This window comes from Somniosus microcephalus, chromosome 4 (genome assembly GCF_052327205.1).
Source record: "Somniosus microcephalus isolate GS21.2 chromosome 4, FLI_Smic_1.0, whole genome shotgun sequence".
Classification (NCBI taxonomy): domain Eukaryota; kingdom Metazoa; phylum Chordata; class Chondrichthyes; order Squaliformes; family Somniosidae; genus Somniosus; species Somniosus microcephalus.
In genome coordinates this window covers 68,134,418-68,151,714 of record NC_140990.1, presented here as the reverse complement: position 1 = coordinate 68,151,714, position 17,297 = coordinate 68,134,418, and the positions used below count along the sequence as shown (strand labels likewise).

The window sequence follows — 17,297 nt, the reverse complement described above, 5'->3', positions numbered from 1 at the left end:
CTCAACCTCTCCTCATATGTCCATCCCCTCATCCCCGGGATTAACCGGTGAACCTTCTTTGTACTGACTCGAGAGCAAGTATGTCTTTTCTTAAGTATGGACACCAAAACTGTATGCAGTATTCCAGGTGCGGTCTCACCAATACCTTGTACAACTGAAGCAATACCTCCCTATTTTTATATTCTATCCCCAGCAATGAAAGCCAACATTCCATTGGCCTTCTTAATCACTTGCTGCACCTGCATACTAACCTTTTGAGTTTCGTGCACCAGGACCCCCAGACCCCTTTGTACTTCAGTACTTTCCAGTTTCTTGCCATTAAGATAATTACTTGCTCTACGTTTTTTCCTGCCAAGGTGCATAACCTCACACTTTCCAGTATTGTATTCCATCTGCCAAATCTCTGCCCACTTACTTAGCCTGTCTATGTCCCCTTGCAGGTTTTTTATGTCCTCCTCACTCACTACTTTCCCTCCCATCTTAGTATCATCTGCAAACTTTGATATGTTGCACTCGGTCCCTTCCTCCAAATCGTTAATATAGATTGTAAAGAGTTGGGGACCCAGCACTGACCCCTGTGGAACACCACTAGTTACTGATTGCCAGTCTGAGAATGAACCATTTATGTAAATTGTGAACAACAGTGGTCCCAGCGCTGATCCTTGTGGAACTCCACTACCCACCTTCTGCTACTCTGAATAGCTACCTTTACTCCTACTCTCTGCTTTCTATCTTGCAGCCAGCTAGCTATCCATTCTGCTATTTGTCCCCTGACTCCACATGCTCTGACCTTATTCACTAGTCTATTATGTGGCACCTTATCGAAGGCTTTTTGGAAATCTAGATAAATTACATCTACTGCATTACCCTTGTCTACTCTCTCTGTTACCTCTTCAAACAATTCAATGAGGTTGGTCAAGCAAGACCTTCCCTTTTGAATTCCATGCTGACTAATCATTATAATATTTTTGGTTTCGAGATGTTCTATTTTCTCCTTTAGTAGGGATTCCATTATTTCTCCTACCACCGATGTTAAGCTGACTGGTCTATAGCTCCCTGGACATGTTCTATCTCTCTTTTTAAATAGAGGTATAATTTTAGCTATCCACCAGTCCTCTGGCACTACACATTTGCCTAATGAATTATTAAATAATAGGACCTCTACTATCTCTTTCTTTCATAGTTTCTTTTAAAATGCGCGGATGTAATCTGTCTAGACCAGGGGTGTTATCCTCTTTGAGTTTGATTAGTTTATTTAATATTTCTCCACTTTTCATTTTAAATGCAGTTATATCATTTCCAATCTTATCGCTGATGTCATGTCCACCTGATCTGTCTCCCTGGTAAATGCTGAAGCAAAGTAATTTTTTAATATTTCTCCCATTTTGCTATTGCTGCCTGTGATTTTATCCTGTCCATCCCTTAGTAGCCATATTCCCATTCCAGACTTTAAAAAAATTTATGTACCTGCAGAGTATGTTACTATTTTGCTTTATGTTCCTTGATAATTTAATTTCATAGTCCCTCTTTGCCTTCCTAATTGTTTTTTAAAATCTCTTTCTATTCTCCCTTGTCATGTTCTCCCCTGCTGTCCATGTACTTGGTGTATGCCTCTTTCCTTACCCGTAATTGTCCACTTGTGTCTTTATTCATCTATGGTGTCTCATGAGAGTTAAGTTTGTTTTTAGCGGAATATATTTTTCCTGGACTCTGTTGAACACCGTTTTAAATGTTTCCCATTGCTCTTCTACATCATTGTTTGCCCATATTGTCATAAATTTTATTTTCCCAAGTTCTATTCTCAACCCTTCAAAAATCAGCTTTTCTCCAATCTATTACCTTGGTCTTCATCATACTTATGTCCTTCTCAATTATTATCTTAAAGCTTATTATATTATGGTCACTATTGCCTAGATGTTCCCCTACTTTTACTTCTGTTATCTGCTCTGGTTCATTCTCCATTACTAGATCCAGTAGAGAATCCTCCCTTGTCGGGCTTGTTACATACTGGGTTAGAAAGGAGTACTGAACACATTGTAGGAACTCCATTCCCTTATCTCTTTACCTACAAAGTATTACATGGTATTTACAGCACAGAAACAGGCCATTCAGCCCAACAGGTGTTTATGCTCCACACAAGCCTCCTCCCATCAGCAGAAACAAACCCCAACTGTCAGAATGAACATGGTTCAGTCATGGTTGTGATTAACAGCAGCAATAACAGCAGAATCCAACCCATGTGAACTCGCCGGTGTTTCAGCAGGTTGGATGAAGTAGTGAATCCCTTCCCACAGTCCCCTCTCACAGTCAGAACATTTGAAAAGTCTTTTATTAGTGTAAAAAGACTTGCATTTATATGGCGCTTTCATGACCACCGGACGTCTCAAAGCGCTTTATAGTCAATGAAGTACTTTCGGAGTGTAGTCACTGTTGTAAACATGCTGTTGTTTACTGAGGTGGGTGATCAACTGAATCTCTTTGCACACATGGGCAGATTAACAGCAGCAATAATGGCCTCTGCTAAAAGTGCACACGCTGGTGTCTCAGCAGATGTGATAAATGAGTGAATCCCTTTCCACAGATGGAACGGGTGAATGGTGTCTCTCCAGTGTGAACGCCTTGGTGTGTCAGCAGCCTGGATGAAACAGTGAATCCCTTCCCACACACGGAGCAGGTGAACGATCTCTCCCAGGTATGAACTCGCTGGTGTGTCAGAAGATAGGACGAAGAATTGAATCCCTTCCCACACACAGAGCAGGTGAACGGCCTCTCCCCGGTGTGAATTCGCTGGTGTGTCAGAACACGGGATGAAGAAGTGAATCCCTTCCCACACACAGAGCAGGTGAACGGCCTCTCCCCGGTGTGAATTCGCTGGTGTGTCAGAACACGGGATGAAGAAGTGAATCCCTTCCCACACACAGAGCAGGTGAACGGCCTCTCCCCGGTGTGAATTCGCTGGTGTGTCAGAACATGGGATGAAGAAGTGAATCCCTTCCCACACACGGGGCAAGTGAACGGCCTCTCCCCGGTGTGAACTCACTGGTGTGTCTGAAGATGGGATGAACAACTGAATCCCTTCCCACGCACTGAGCAAGAAAATGGCCTCTCCCCAGTGTGAACTCGCTGGTGTGTCAGCAGGATAGATGACTGAGTGAATCCCTTCCCACACACGGAGCAGGTGAATGGTCTCGCCCCGGTGTGACTGCGCCTATGAGTTTCCAGCTTGGATGGGTAATTGAATCCCTTCCCACAGTCCTCACATTTCCATGGTTTCTCCGTGGTGCGGGTGTCCTTGTGTCTCTCCAGGTTGGATGATCAGTTGAAGCCTCGTCCACACACAGAACACGTGTACGGTTTCTCCCCGCTGAGAACGGTGCGATGATTTTTCAGGCTGTGTAACTGGTTAAAGCTCTTTCCACAGTCAGTGCCCTGGAACACTCTCACTCGGGTGTGTGTGTCTCGGTGCTTTTCCAGTCACACTGATGTTTGAAATCTTTTCCCACAGACAGACCAGACAAACATTTCTCCTTCCAATTTCAGAGGCCGTTGATATTCAGGTCCTGATGAATGGAGTGACTCTGTCAGATCTTGATATGATGTTTGGTTTGAGTTTCCTGACTGCAATTCCTGCCTTCTAATACCCTGTAAAAGAAGTTTACAAAAGTCATCACTGTAATTACAGGATAGAAATTCAGAACAGACAATTCTAGTTTCTATGGAACATTCTTGTCTCTCTTGTTCCCCCAAAGCTGTAAATCCCCGTCCCACACACTCTCCCTCCTCCCTGTGCTGAAATCCAAACCCATCGCACCATCTCAACAACAACAACAACTTGTATTTATATAGCACCTTTAACATAGCAAAACGTTCCAAGGCGCTGCACAGGAGTATTGTAAGTCAAAAAATTTGACACCGAGCCACATAAGGATAAATTAGGGCAGGTGACCAAAAGCTTTGTCAGAGGTAGGTTTTAAGGAGCGTCTTAAAGGAGGAAAGAGAGGTAGCAAGGTGGACAAGTTTAGGCAGGGAATTCCAGAGCTCAGGGCCCAGGCAACAGAAGGCACGGCCACCAATGGTTGAGCGAGAATTCTGAAATCGAGGTGCTGCTTAACCAGGAGCCAATGTAGGTCAGCGAGCACAGAGGTGATGGGTGAACAAAACTTGGTCCAAGTTAGGACACGGGCAGCCGAGTTTTGGATGACCTCAAGTTTACGTAGGGCAGAATGTGGGAGGCCAGCCAAGAGTGAGTTGGAATAGTCAAGTCTAAAGGTGACAAAGGCATGGATGAGGGGTTCAGCATCGGATGAGCTGAGGCACGGGTGGAGTCGGGCGATGTAGCAGAGGTGGAAATAGGCTGTCTTTGTTATGCAGCAGATATGTGGTCAGAAGCTCAATTCAGGGTCAAATATGACACCAAAGTTGCGAACAATGTGGTTCAGCCTCAAACAGATGTTAAAGAGAGGGATGGAGTCAGTAACTAGGGAATGGAGTTTGTGGCTGTAGTAACCTGGGAGGTTATGAGTAACCTGATCCACCAGGTGGTGCTGTGGCAATTGCTCTCCTGAGTTAAGTCTGATCTGTACTGGTTGTACTCTTTGTTTTTGCTGCCTCATGGCAGAAGCTTTTATGTGCAAGTGTTGATTAAACCATGTTACGGAGTTAACCGGTGTCCGTCTCCATCTATGGCCACCTCAAGCTACCACATATGGCGACGAGAATAAAGGACGGAAAAGTTTTGGTGGATCAGTCATAGTTAGGGAGTATTCGGAAGAGGTGCTCGGGTTGGTTAGCAAACTAGTCGGAAAAGCACGAGGCTAGGCCGCGGGAGTCGAAACGGAGTTTGATTTTTTGGCTGAAGTGACCGGACTCCAAGGATGGCAGGAACGGTAGGCTCCATGGCACCTTTTGACAGCAAGTCGCAGTCTTGGGAGGAGTATAGTGAAATACTGAGCCATTTCTTTATGGCAAACGAGGTGAACAGTGCTGAAAAGAAAAGGGCCATTTTACTGAGTTGTGTGGGAGCGCAAACCTATACACGGATGAGGAATCTGCTGAGCCCGGAGCGGCCAGGAGAAAAATCTTTTGACGAGTTGGTGAGTCTACTAAAGAATCATTTCAATCCGAAACCTAGTGAAATAGTACAGAGATGGAAATTCAATTCGAGGATTAGGAGGCCGGAAGAAAGCGTTACTGAGTATGTGGAGGAGCTTCGGAAGCTCGCACAGGACTGTAATTTTGGAAATGCGCTCACAGTCATGTTAAGGGACAGACTAGTATGCGGAGTTAATGATGACAGTATACAGCAAAGGTTGCTGTCAGAAGAAGGATTAACGTTTGAGACAGCACTTAAAAAAGCACAAGCCATGGAGATGGCTAACAAGGACATTAAGGACTTAAACAGTATGAGCAAGGAGAAATGGAGTAAACCAGTGGGAGGAGCTGTTTTCAAGATGGAAGCTGGCGTGAAAAGTCCACCAGTCGGGGTTGGGGATTGCTACCGATGTGGCGGGACGAGCCATTATGCAAAGGACTGCAGGCTTGCAAAGGCAAAGTGCCACAATTGTGGAAAAATAGGGCACTTAAAGAAAGTCTGTAAAAGGGCAGTGAATGAGAGAAGCAGTGCTAAAGGGGCAAAGCATGCAAAAGGGGGGAGGGAGAAGTACAAAAAGCGGGCAAATTACATACAAGAGGAGGAAGAGTCTAGTGAGTCTAGTGAGGAGGTTTTCACTGTATACAGTATAGACACTTCAAGGCCCAACGTACCCCCTCTCACTCAGTATTTGATAGTGAACGGAGGCCAAGTAAAGTTTGAGATTGACACCGGATGTAGTGTAACCATAATGTCGCAGACTGAGCACACCAAGCTATGGGGGGAAGCAAAAGTACCAGAGCTAGGTACATGCCCCATTAGTCTCAAAGCCTACACAGGACAGAAGGTGGACATTTTGGGGGTGGCCGAAGTACAAGTGGAACACAAAGGAGTCACCAAAGAGCTTACGGTGGTAGTGGTAGCAGGGTCAGGGCCAAACCTGTTAGGGCGAGGGTGGATCAGTGAGTTGAGTGTGTACTGGCAGGCAATGAATGAAATGGAGGACAGTACAGAGGCACTGCAAGAAGTGCTGATGAAGCATGGGTTAGTGTTCAAGGATGAACTGGGCACCTTAAGGGGAGCCACAGCCAAGATTCATGTAGCCAGTGATGCCATGCCTCGTTTCTTTAAACCAAGGTCGGTACCTTTTGCAATGAAAACCAAGGTTGAGGCGGAACTAGATCGCCTGCTAAGGGACAAAGTAATAGAACCAGTGAAATTTTCAGACTGGGCGGCACCAATAGTCCCGGTATTGAAGCCCGACGGTAACATAAGGGTGTGTGGTGACTATAAGTTAACAGTGAACAGAGTATCATCACTGGAACAGTACCCCATTCCGTGAATGGAGGACATGTTAACATCGCTCGCTGGGGGAGAATGATTCAGCAAACTGGACATGAGTCATGCGTATCAGCAGATATTGCTTGATGAAGAATCAAAAAAGTTTGTCACGGTGAACACACACAAGGGGCTGTTCACATATGCCAGGTTACCATTTGGTGTCAGTTCTAGCCCAGCAATATTCCAACGGACTATGGAGGGCATTCTGCAGGGCATTCCAAAGGTGGCCGTGTACTTAGATGATATTCTGCTAACAGGAAGTGACTATCAGGATCACTTAAAAACACTGGACAAAGTGCTACAGCGGCTGGAAGAGAAGGGGCTACGCCTGAAACGGAGTAAGTGTAGCTTCATGGAGAAGGAAGTTACATTCCTGGGACATCGGGTGGATGCTACAGGCCTCCATCCATTACCAGGGAAAGTGCGGGCAGTGCAGGATGCACCTGCACCCACCTCAGTGACTGAACTGAAAGCCTATCGAGGGCTCCTGAATTATTATAACCAGTTTCTTCCAAACTTATCGATGCTGCTGGCACCCCTGCACAAACTGCTGAGAAAGGAGGAGCCATGGCGTTGGGGGCCAGAGCAAGCAAAAGCGTTTCAGCAGTCAAAGGGGCTACTTCAGTCCAGCAGGGTGTTGGTGCATTACGATGAGAAGAAGGAGCTGATAATGTCCTGTGATGCATCACCCTATGGAGTGGGGGCAGTGTTGGCCCACCGCAGGCCAGATGGAGTGGAAAGGCCCATCGGGTTTGTTTCATGCACGCTCACAGCTGCGGAAAAGAACTATTCACAGCTTGATAAAGAGGGGTTAGCCATTATATTTGGAGTAAAGCAATTCCATAAATACATATATGGGAGGAAGTTTGTAATCAGTACTGACCACAAGCCTCTTATTAGCTTACTGAATGAGATGAAAGCGGTGCCTCAAATGAAATCACAGAGAATAATGAGATGGGCAGTAATACTAAGAGCCTATGAATATATGATCACGTACAGAGCCGGCAAGGAAAACGGGAACGCGGATGCTCTCAGCCGCCTGCCCCTCTCAAAATCTCCTCGCAGTACTTCCCCTGAGGAGCACGTCCTGATGCTGGATCAGGAGATCAGTCCCCTGATGACTTCAGCGCAAATCCAGGGCTGGACAGCCAAGGACCCCGTTCTGTCAAGGGTCCGTGAGTATGTGTTGAAAGGCTGGCCAGATCACCGTGAGGGACCGGAGTTCGTGCCGTACAGACAGAGACAGCACGAGCTCAGTGTCCAAGATGGAAGTGTGCTATGGGGAGCACGCATCATAGTCCCAGAGTGGGGACGCTCTACTTTGATGGAACAGTTGCATCAATCGCACCCAGGAATGACTAGAATGAAAGGATTGGCTAGGAGCTACCTGTGGTGGCCTAACTTGGATGCTGAAATTGAGTCAAAGGTAAAGTCATGCACTATGTGTCAGGAACAGAGGAAAGCACCTGCCAGGGCACCACTCCATCCCTGGGAGTGGCCCAGCAAACCCTGGAGGAGAATTCACATTGACTATGCGGGACCTTTTAGGGGCAAAATGTTTTTGGTGCTGGTAGACGCTCACTCAAAAGTGGATCGACGTTTATCCAGTGAGCTCTGCAATGACTGATGCCACACTGAATTGTCTCAGGAACAGCTTCAGCACGCATGGTATTCCAGAAATGATTGTATCCGACAATGCACAGTGTTTTGTTAGTGAAGGGAGCAAAGAATTCATGGTAAGGAATGGAATCACACATGTCACCTCGGCTCCATATCACCCAGCCTCAAATGGGTTAGCCGAGTGAGCCATGCAGACTTTTAAGGAGCTCATGAGGAAGAGCTCAGGTGACACCCTGAAGACCAAGCTCAATAGAGCCTTGTTTAGTTATCGTATAACACCCCAAGCTACCACGGGGCTTTCTCCGGCTGAGTTGATGATGGAGAGAAAGTTGCGGTGCACGTTAGACCTGATACACCCAGATCTCAAAAGCAAGGTTGAGACAAAACAAACAAACCAAAAAGCGTACCATGACAAACATACTAAAGCTCACCATTTCACCATAGGGGACTCTGTGTACACCCGGAACTTCAGCTATGGACCTAAATGGATATCAGGACTAATCCAGGACATTACAGGACCTGTGTCGTACTCCGTGTTACTAGGGGATGGTCGAGGGGTTTGTCGGCATGTGGATCAGCTTTTCAGCCGGCAGCAGGGGGAACTGCCTCAGATGGAACAAAGGGCAGTAGAGGAGGCTGTTCCAGGACCCAGCACGGCTTATAAGGTGCCAGTGGACACTGGCACTGCCAGGCCACAGCAGGACAGAGTAAAACCAACATCAGAGACTACTCCAATATCAAGTGCGAATGAATCTGAGAATCCACCACAAGTGGAATTAAGATGTTCACAAAGGATTCGCAAGCAACCAGAAAGACTTATACAAACCTGTTAAATTAGTCAGGGGTTAACCATGGTTAGAGCATACTGGTTAATTAAAATGTAGTACCTAGTAAGGGTTATTGTTTAAGAATTGCATACGGCAATCTTAAGGGGGGAGGAGTGTAGTAACCTGGGAGGTTATGAGTAACCTGATCCACCAGGTGGTGCTGTGGCAATTGGTCTCCTGAGTTAAGTCTGATCTGTACTAGTTGTACGCTTTGTTTTTGCTGCCTCATGGCAGAAGCTTTTATGTGCAAGTGTTGATTAAACCATGTTACGGAGTTAACCGGTGTCCATCTCCATCTATGGCCACCTCAAGATACCACAGTGGCGGGGACCGAAAACAATGGCTTCGGTCTTCCCAATATTTAATTGGAGAAAATTTCTGCTCATCCAGAACTGTATGTCGGACAAGCAGTCTGACAATTTAGAGACCGCGGAGGGGTTGAGAGAAGAGGTAGTGAGGTAGAGCTGGGTGTCGACAGCGTACATCTCCAACATTTCTTTCCTCCACTCCCAGTTTCCCCCCTCCCTCTACTCAGGTTGGGTTCAGTTCTCCACCCGCTGTGTGCAGAGTGAGAATAAAATCAATGAGTCAATGATTGTCTCTCCTGGTCACTGGGACCCTGAAGCCCCGCCCACTCTCGGTTCCTGCCCAAGATGGCTGTGCATGCGCAGTGACCCCCGCCCTGCCCAAGATGGCGGCCAGTGACCCCGCTGACCCGGGCCTGTCACCGCGGGGCAAACCCGGGGCCTGAGGCCTACACCGGGTGTTTGTGAAGCTTCCCAGCCCACCCGTGGGTCCAATTCCTCCTTCAGTCCCCGGGAGAAAGCCTCACAGCCGCCGCCCCACAGCTGAATGAAGCCCGGTCCTGGGGGCTGTTATTCGGCTCTAAGGCCGCAGCCCCTTTATTATAAAGCCAGCCTTGTGGTTTATTCTCCCACCGCACCTGCTCTGTCCCGACCGCCATCTTCCTCCAGGTGGCACAGGAACCCGGCTCCACTGCGCCTGCGCACCAGGCCCCCGTCACTCAGATACCGCATATTCACAACCGCGCGGCATTCTGGGTACCTACTGCCACCATTGAGGATGTGAAACAATTCCTGATAATTGATTCTTTTTTACGCGTATCAGCGGCCTGTCCTCTAAATAATACCACATGTCTTGGGTGAATGGAGCGGTTGAGGAACAGAAGAGGTGCGTTTGGACCAGGAAGTGAGGCGAGGAAAACATTTTAAAAATTCTTTCATGGGATGTGGGCGTCGCTGGCAAGGCCAGCATTTATTGCCCATTCCGAATTGCCCTTGAGAAAGTGGCGGTGAGCCGCCTTCTTGAACCGCTGCAGTCCGTGTGTGAAGGTACTCCCACAGTGCTGTTAGGGAGGGAGTTCCAGGATTTTGACCCAGTGACGATGAAGGAACAGCGATATACCTGAAAGTCAGGATGGTGTGTGACTTGGAGGGGATGATGTTCCCATGCGCCTGCTGCCTTGTCCATCTAGGTGGAAGAGGTCGCGGGTTTGGGAGGTGCTGCTGAAGAAGCCTTGGCGAGTTATATATAAAAAAATAACCTGGCCGTTGTCCGCTGCACCACAATGACATCACAATCACGATTGAGACTGGGCACTTTAGGGATCAGTGATAGATGTGAGGACCGTGGTTAGGGTGATACAGTCAGGGGTTGGGTTTAGGGATTATGTGAATGATTCGGGTTAGAAACATAGAAGATAGGAGCAGGAGTAGGCCATTCGGCCCCTCTAGCCTGCTCTGCCATTCAATGCGATCATGGCTGATCATCCAAGTTCAGTACCCGATTGCTGCTTTCTCCCCATACCCCTTGATCCCATTAGCCTTAAGAAATATATCCAACTCCTTCTTGAATATATTTAATGAATTGGCCTCTACTGCCTTCTGTGGTAGAGAATTCCACAGGTTCACCACTCTCTGGGTGAAGAAATTCCTCCTCATTTCTGTCCTAAAAGGCCTACCCCTTATCCTTAGACTGTGACCTCTGGTTCTGGATTCCCCGACCATCGGGAACATCCTCCCTGCATCTAGTCTGTCCAGTCCTGCCAGAATTTTATAAGTTTCAATGAGATCCCCTCTCATTCTTCTAAACTCCAGCGAGTACAAGCCCAATTGACCTAATCTCTCCTCATACGTCATTCCTGCCATCCCAGGTATCAGCCTGGTGAATCTTCACTGAACTCCTTCCATGGCAAGAATATCCTTCCTCAGATAAGGTGACCAAAACTGCATACAATACTCAAGATGTGGTCTCACCAAGGCCCTGTACAACTGCAGCAAGACATCCCTGTTCTTGTACTCAAACCCTCTCGCTATGAAGGCCAACATACCATTTGCCTTCCTAACCGCCTGCTGCACCTGCATGCTTACTTTCAGCGACTGGTGCACAAGGACACCCAGGTCTCATTGCACTTCCCCTTCTCCCAATCTATTGCCATTCAGATAATAATCTGCCTTCCTGTTTTTGCCACCAAAGTGGATAACCTCACATTTATCCACATTATATTGCATCTGCCATGCTTCTGCCCAATCACCCAACCTGTCCAATTCATCCTGTAGTTTCTCAGCATCCTCCTCACAGCATACACGCCCACCCAGCTTTGTGTCGTCTGCAAATTTGGAGATATTACATCTAGTTCCCTTGTCTAGATCATTAATATATATTGTGAATAGCTGGGGTCCAAGGACCGATCCCTGCGGTACCCCACTAGTCACTGCCTGCCACTCGGAAAAAGACCTGTTTATTCCAACTCTTTGCTTTCTATCTGCCAACCAGTTCTCTATCCAAGTTAATGCCTTGCCCCCAATCCCATGTACCTTAATTTTACACACTAATCTCTTATGTGGGACCTTATTGAAAGCCTTCTGAAAGTCCAAATACCACATCCACTGGTTCTCCCTTATCTATTTTACCAGTTACATCCTCAAAAAATTCCAGTAGATTAGTCAAGCACGATTTACCTTTTGTAAATCCATGTTGACTTTGTCCGACCCTGTCACTGTTTTCTAAGTGCTCTGCTATTACATCTTTTATAATGGACTCTAACATTATCCCCACTACCGATGTCAGGCTTACCGGTGTGTAATTACCCATTTTCTCTCTACCACCAGCTACCCTCCAATCCATGGGTACTGTTCCAGATTCCATCGAATGTTGGAAGATGACCAGCAATGCATCTACTATTTCTAGGGCCACTTCCTTAAGTACCCTAGGATGTAGATTATCAGGCCCTGGGGATTTATCGGCCTTCAATCCCATCAATTTCCCTAACACCATTTCCCTACAAATACTGATTTCTTTCAGTTCCTCCCTCTCATTAGACCCTATGTTCTCCGACATTGCTGGGAGGTTATTTGTGTCCTTTTTGAATACAGAACCAAAATATGTATTTAGTTGGTCTGCCATTTCTTTGTTCCCCATTATAAATTCCCCTGATTCTGACTGCAAGGGACCTACGCTTGACTTCACCAGTCTTTTTCTCTTCACATATCTATAAAAGCTTTTACAGTCAGTTTTTATGTTCCCTGCACGCTTACTCTCATATTCTATTTTCCCTTTCTTAATTAATCCCTTTGTCCTCCTTTGTTGAATCCTAAACTGCTCCCAATCCTCTGGATTACTGCTTTTTTTGGCCAATTTATATGTCCTCTCCTTGGAACGTATGCTATCCCTAATTTCCCTTGTTAGCCACGGTTGAGTCACCTTTTTTGTTTTATTTTTATGCCAAACTGGGATGAACAAATTCTGTAGTTCATCCATGCGGTCTTTGAATGTTTGCCATTGCCTATCCACCATTAACCCTTTGCGTGACATTCCCCAATCAATCCTACCCAATTCGTGCCTCAGACCATTGTATTTTCCTTTATTTAAATTCAGGACCCTAATCTCTGAGTCAACTACTTCATTCTCCATCTTAATGAAGAATTCGATCATATTATGATCGCTCCGACCCAAGGGGCCTCGTACAACAAGATTGCTAATTAATCCTTTCTCGTTACATAATACCCAGTCTAAGATGGCCTGATCTCTGGTTGGTTCCTCGACATATTGGTCCAGGAAACCATCCCGTAAACACTCCAGGAATTCCTCCTCCATAGTATTGTTACTAATTTGGTTAGCCCAATCTATATGTAGATTAAAGTCACCCATGATGACTGCTGTGCCCTTTTTGCACGCTTCTCTAATTTCCCTTTTAATGCCATCCCCAACCTCCACTTTACTGTTTGGAGGTCTATATACCACTCCCACTAACGTTTTCTGCCCCATGGTATTTCTCAGTTCTACCCATACAGATTCCACATCATCAGAGCTAATATCCTTCCTTACAATTGTGTTAATCCCTTCTTTAACCAGTAATGCTACCCCACCTCCTTTTCCTTTTTGCCTATCTTTCCTGAATATTGAATACCCCTGGATGTTGAGTTCCCAGCCTTCGCCACCCTGGAGCCATGTTTCCGTAATCCCAATCAAATCATAGGATCTTACAGTTAGGCTACCAAGGCTAGGAGAGGCTCTCTGAAAGATATGGGGAGCTGGGACTTGTCCATGAGGGTAACCAAATTTATGAGAACTTAAAAATTCTTGAGTAAGACAGGAGAAAAGGCCCAAAAATGGAACAATTGGTAGCAGGAAATCCATTAGTCTCCTCTTATCATGGAAAAAACCAAGGAATTGACACACTGTTTAAAACAAAGCTGATTTATTTGGCATATATCCAGAATCAACATCACTGAAACAGATTATCTGGTCATTATCACATTGCTATTTGTGGGAGCTTGCTGTGCACAAATTGGCTGTCATTTGTCCAACATTACAACAGTGATTACACTTAAAAAAAAAAGCATCTCATTGACTGTAAAGCGCTTTGGAACGTCCGGTGGTCATGAAAGGCGCTATATAAATATAAGTCTTTCTTTTAATATTAAATTCCAGCCCAGTTAGAAGGGTTATTAACACCAGCAAAAACAATCCCAACTGTCAGAATGAACATGGTTCAGTCCTGGATGTGATTAACGGCAGCAAAAACAGCAGAATCCAACCTCTGCTGTCACACGTAAACTTGCTGGTCTGCCAGCAGGTTGGATGACTGGGAGAATTCCTTCGCACACACGAAGCAGAAAATGGCCTCCCCCTCGTGTGAACACACTGGTGTGCCATAAGTTTGGATGAACCTCTTCCCGCAGTGAGAGCAACTAAACGGTCTCTCATCAGTGTGAACTCGCTGGTGTTTAATCAGACTCACAGAGCGTTTAAAGCTTTTCCCACAGTCCAAGCATTTAAAAGGTCTCTCCCCAGAGTGAACTCGCCGGTGTCTCACCAGCTCTGCCGAGCGTTTAAAGCTGTTCCCACATTCAGAGCATTGAAACGGTCTCTCATCAGTGTGAACTCGCTGGTGTTTAATCACTCCCTCTGAACTTTTAAATCTGTTCCCACATTCAGAGCATTTAAAAGGTCTCTCGTCAGTGTGAATACGCTGGTGTTTAATCAGCTCTGCAGCACTTTTAAAGCTATTCCCACAGTCAGAGCATTGAAATGGTCTCTTGTCAGTGTGAACTCGCTGGTGTCTAATCAATCCCTCTGAACTTTTAAATCTGTTCCCACAGTCAGAGCACTGAAATGGTCTCTCGTCAGTGTGAACTCGCTGGTGTCTAATCAGACCCACAGAGCGTTTAAATCTGCTCCCACAGTCAGAGCATTTAAAAGGCCTCTCATCAGTGTGAACTCGCTGGTGTCTAATTAGACCCACAGAGCGTTTGAAACTGCTCCCACAGTCCAAGCATTTAAACGGTCTCTCATCAGTGTGAACTCGCTGGTGTTTAATCAGATCTGCAACACGTTTAAAGCTGTTTCCACAGTCAGTGCAGTTAAATGGTCTCTCGTCGGTGTGAACTCGCTGGTGTTTACTCAGCTCACCAGCGCTTTTAAAGCTGTTCCCACAGTCAGAGCATTGAAAAGGCCTCTCCCCAGTGTGAACACGCTGGTGTTCAGTGAGATTGGATGAGTGCTTGAATCTCTTTTCGCAGTGAGAGCAACTGAATAGTCTCACTTCAGTGTGAACTCGCTGGTGTCTAATCAGTCCCTCAGAGCTTTTAAAGTTGTTCTCACAGACAGAGCATTTAAAAGGTTTCTCATCAGTGTGAACTCTCTGGTGTCTTATCAGGTGGCATGGCCAAGTGAATCCCTTCCCACACACGGGGCAGGTGAACAGCCTCTCCCCAGTGTGACTGCATTGATGAGCTTTCAGCTGGGACGGTGAACTGAATCCCTTCCCACAGTCCCCACATTTCCACGGTTTCTCCGTGGTGCAGGTATCCTTGTGTCTCTCCAGGTTGGACGATCGGTTGAAGCCTCATCCACACACAGAACACGTGTACAGTTTCTCCCCGCTGTGAATGGTGCGATGTTTTTTTCAGGCTGTGTAACTGGTTAAAGCTCTTTCCACAGTCAATGCACTGGGACACTCTCACTCGGGTGTGTGTGTCTTGGTGCTTTTCCAGTCACACTGATGTTTGAAATCTTTTCCCACAGACAGAACAAACATTTGTCCTTCCACATTCAAAGGCCGATGATATTCAGGTCCTGATGAATAGAATGACTCTGTCAGATCTTGTTGTGATGTTTGGTTTGAGTTTCCTGACTGCAATTCCTGCCCTTCTAATACCCTGTAAAAGGAGTTTACAAAAGTCATCACTTTAAGTGCAGGATAGAAATTCAGAAGACAATTCTGGTTTCTGTAGAACATTCTTTCCTCTCTTGTTCCCCCAAAGCTGTAAATCCCTGTCCCACACACTCTCCCTCCTCCCTGTGCTGAAATCCAAAACCATTGCACCATCTCCAACATTTCTTTCCTCCACTCCCAGTTTTCCCCCTCCCTCTACTCTGGTTTGGTTCAGTTCTGCACCCGCTGTATGCAGTGAGAATAAAATCAATGAGTCAATGATTGTCTATCCTGGTCACTGGGACCGTGAAGCCCCGCCCACTCTCTGTTCCTGCCCAAGATGGCCGCGCATGCGCCGCGACCCCGCCCTGTCCAAAATGGCGGCCAGTGACCCCGCTGACCCGGGCAGCCGGGCCTGTCACCGCGGGGCAAACACGGGGCCTGTGGGCACTTATTCGGGGTCTGAGGCCTACACCAAGTGTTTGTGATGCTTTCCAGCCCAGACATGGGTCCAATTCCTCCCCGAGCCCACAATGTCCTACCGCCGCCCGCTGCCATCTCTTCCGTTTCAAACCAGCGCCATCACAGGCACTGCGCATGCTCAGAGCACAGCCCAGTCCTGCGCCTGCGCACTGGGCTCCTGTTGTCATTGATGGTGCACATTCTGCCACGCGTGGGATTCTGGGGAACTACCCTGCCATTGAAAGCCGCAATTATTGAGCGAAACTTTTTAAAATCATTCCATCGAGATTGGGGCCGGAGAGGCAATAAACAAAATCAATTAATAAATTATACAGAAACCCACATGCCCGGGCCCTCCGCCATCGTGTGAAGTGGCCGCCACTTTTCAGTTATTAACTCGTACCTCAGGCCCCGCCCAGTCTGCTTTAATTGCTAAATATTTACTAACTGTGTTTTGTAAATTCAGTGCAGGCCTGTTATTTAGAGGGAAACTTTCGAGGCACCATTTTTTGTGTCCTACATAAGAAGCTGTTAATGGCTTTAATAAGCTGGCAGCAATTTTGTTCAAGGTGGAAAGAGGTGAAAAACACCACCAGCGATCCACCAAAACACACGAGATAGAGAAATCCACTTCATCAGCGCATCTGCCACATTCGATCCCCTCCACCACAGGTGCACTGTGTCTGCAGTATGTACGGTCGATAAGATGACCAAAGTCAGGCTGTGTGGGGTCAACGGCCAGGTAATAGAATGGATGGAAAGACGGCTACAAAACAGAATTCAGAGGGTAGGATTTAAGGGTGTGGATTAATGCTCGGGCCTACGGGGCCTTCCCCCAGGGATGGATTAATGCTCGGGGCTGCAGGATCCTTACCCAGGAAGTGCATTAATGCTCGGGCCTAGGGAGCCCTTCCCCGGGGGCGGTGGAAACATAGAAACACAGAAGATAGGAGCAGGAGTAGGCCATTCGGCCCCTCGAGCCTGCTCCGCCATTCAATGAGATCATGGCTGATCATCCAAATTCAGTACCCTGTCCCTGCCTTCTCCCAATATCCCTTGATCCATTTAGCCTTAAGAAATATATCTAACTCCTTCTTGAATATATTTAATGAATTGGCCTCAACCACCTTCTGTGGTAGAGAATTCCACAGGTTCACCACTCACTGGGTGAAGAAATTCCTCCTCATTTCAGTCATAAATGGCTTACCCCTTATCCTTAGACTGTGACCCCTGGTTCTGGACTCCCCCGCCAGTGGGAACATCCTTCCTGCATCCAGTC

The 17,297-nt window shown here is 46.8% G+C and overlaps 2 pseudogenes; both read right to left on the bottom strand.

Moving 5' to 3' along the window:
* Positions 1 to 3,630, bottom strand: part of LOC147119130 (uncharacterized) — a 202,248-nt pseudogene extending 198,618 nt beyond the window's left edge.
* A 9,956-nt stretch (positions 3,631 to 13,586) lies between these two features.
* LOC147119129 (uncharacterized) lies at positions 13,587 to 15,301 on the bottom strand (annotated as a pseudogene).
* Between the last annotated feature and the right edge of the window lie 1,996 nt (positions 15,302 to 17,297).